This window comes from Belonocnema kinseyi, chromosome 3 (assembly GCF_010883055.1).
Source record: "Belonocnema kinseyi isolate 2016_QV_RU_SX_M_011 chromosome 3, B_treatae_v1, whole genome shotgun sequence".
NCBI lineage: Eukaryota > Metazoa > Arthropoda > Insecta > Hymenoptera > Cynipidae > Belonocnema > Belonocnema kinseyi.
The window spans coordinates 25,804,775-25,808,009 of record NC_046659.1 but is presented as its reverse complement, the minus strand read 5'-3'; positions in this window follow the sequence as shown (position 1 = coordinate 25,808,009).

Below are 3,235 nucleotides of genomic sequence, written 5' to 3'. Positions count from 1 at the left end.
ACTATCAATTCCATTGGAATCAGTCGGTAACGTTGTACACGAAAATACACACCCTGGCGACCACTAGACGAGGCTCTAGAGGGTTCGTATTTTCGTGTACAACATTACCGGCTGATGCGGAGGGAATTGATCGTTGATTTTTTTTACATCTTTTATTATGAAGATTTGTACTGCAACGTAGTTTTCTTTCGGCTCTTGCATTTCTCAAAGTTTGAGACTGATATTTTATGTATAAAAAAAGTTGGACCGGTAAAAAAATGTCGAGGTTCCGACAAAAGATAAAATAATTTTCAGTGAAGTTCCTACCAAAATGCAGTATCCAAACGTACTTTATTGTACTCTAATACATTTTCCAAAGTTTCAGCTCGATGTTTTATTTATAAAAGAAGTTCTTAGGCTTAAAAAAACATTCAGTGAACTGAAAAAGTGAGGTCGGTAATATAGGTATTTAGCTGTGTCACATGCCCTTAAGCAATTACCGACGCGGAACGTCTGAAAAATGCCTAAAACTGCGAAGTAACTCCGAGGAGTTGACCCAAAAACCAAGAGGGCGCTTTTAGTAGTCGGATTTTGACGGAGTATCTTATTCCATTACATGAGCAATCTCCCAACTCATCTCTGGTAGTATACAAATTTGATCAATTTTAAATTCATACTTGAAGTGCAGAGCGAAGAAATGTTAAAATTTGATCAATTTTAATTTCAGACTTAAAGCATTTAAAAACATGGATGAGAACAATTAATAAATTATCTATTCATTAATCTAGAAACGTTCATACTCAAAACATTGAGTCTTACTGGTCCAAAATCAAAAGGGACTTACGCAGGCGGCTCGGAAAAATGTCAGTTAACCGGACTGAACATTATTGAGTTGAATATGTTTGAGAGCATTTATTTACTTGGCGATAATTTGTCCTTTTCAGGAAAAAAATCGGCGCTTCTCAGGGCCATCACTTTTTCTTAACGAAAGATTTTTTTATTGTTACCACTCATGTTTTTTTGGTTTCTGTTACTATTTACTTTTTTTCAGAATTTACAGAAAAATTGAATCTTATAAAAGCAACAAGTCTGAATTTAAAATTGATCAAATTTCAACACTGCTTTGCTCTGCACTTTTAGTCTGAATTTAAAATTAACCAAATTCTAACACCTCTTTGCTCTGCGCTGCCTCTTCTATCTCTTTCTGATGTATCTCTTTTTAATTGCACCTGCTACTGCTTGCTCCATGGTTCGCATCCGTGTTCGCTGTACCTTGTAGAGGACTGTACTGTCGGGACTCGACTCGGGCAGAACAGTAGGCCCCCAACGAGCAGGTCAAGGGGCTGGTTACGAACCATGGAGTTCCTTTAAGCCCAAATAATTCGTTTATTCTTCCATTTTTTGTTATAAACCAATTTTATTATGAAATTGACAAACAGTCTTATTATCGGTAAAATTTTTTTTTGCTAAAAATGTTTCACATGAATGTAGGAGTGACATTTAATAACAAAAATAATTTTAAAGTTTATAATAACCACAGTAATAAACAATTTTTGTGGCAAAATATTAGAATTTTAGATTTTTCAAATTATAATTTCCTTCTATGACCAGAACGACTTCAGGAATTCCTTAAAATAATAAATATTTAATAATATTTTACAAAATATTACAATTTAAATTTTTGTAAACAAATTCAAAATTTTGGTCCTTTCGCATAGAAATTTTTTTTGCACTGGAAATGTTTTAAGCTATTGGACGAATGACTGCTAGTCACAAAAATATTTTAGAAGTTAACAATAACTATTGTTATAAATAATTCTCGTGCCAAAATATTCAATTGTAAGATTTTATCAAAATTTGTATTTTCTCTAATTGCTACAATGGCTACGGATATTCCTAAAAAAATTCTTTTATAATATTGAGTAGAACAAAATAAATTACATGTTTATAAACAATTTACATAAACGATTTCCAAATGTTGGCAGTTTCAATTGGAAAAATTCGGGTTTTCAATCGTAATAGATTAAAAATGAATCATAACACTGCATGCTAAGATTGACTCAAAACCAAATCTTTGAACAATAACCCACCGACTTGGCTATCAAAAAAATTTTAATTTGATAAAACCTTAAGTTTAAATATTTAGTCACAAGAATGATTAATAACAGTGATTATTGTTAACTTTTCTAATATTTTTGTGACTAGCAGTCATTCGTCCGAACGCTTAAAACATTTCCAGTGCAACAGAAAAAATTCTATGCTAAAGGGCTATTGAAGGAAATTATAATATGAAAAATCTCAAATTCTAATATTTTGCCACAAAAATTGTTTATCACAGTGCTTATTATAAACTTTTAAATTATTTTTGTTATTAAATGTCATTCCTACATTCATATGAAGCATTTTTAGGAAAAAAATTTTTGACGATAATAAGACTATTTATCAATTTGTTAACAAAATTGGTTTATAACAAAAAATGAATTAACAAATAAATTAATCGTATTCTATGAGTCCCTTAACATCGATTTAAGACAATATAAAGTTATCCTGATCAGTTATTAAAGCGTAAATAATTGTTATATACAAAATTTTAGTTTTTCCATACTTTGAGTGGAAAAATTATTAATAAAAAAATAGAGGAAACAAAAGTTCGGAGAGTTAAGATCTATAGAATTTAATAAGCTTCAATTTAAAACAAAAAATTCAAAATCGTAAAATAATTGAAAGCTCTGGGCATTTTCAAATGAAAAAAGTGCATTTCCTCCAACTGTGCGTCATGAGTACAGTACGTTTGTTGATAGAATTGAATAGCTTATAGTCTGTTTATTTTAGAAATGAGGCTTGAATAATATAATTAAATATTTAATTTAAACTCTCCTTTAAATTAAAATTTTTTAATAAAATTATTAGGGGTTGTAACCAGCGAGAAAAAAGCTTTCAAGATTAAGCAATAAATAAATTATTGCACTGTATAAATGTATATATGATGTTCGGTTCAATTTAAATAGATATATACATTATATTAAACAATATTAAATCCATTTTCTCATTTATCATTCTTGTCATTGACTTTTTACAAAATTATTCCCTGCAAACATTTTGATTAAAATTACCATTCCGTTTTGTATGGAAAGGGGAAGGTTGGCCGGAAGATTGGACGACGGGACTCGTGGTACCGCTTGTCAAGAAAGGGGAAGGAAAGAAGGTAGAGGAATACAGAGGGATCACTCTCATGTCAGTCGGCTATAAAATATAT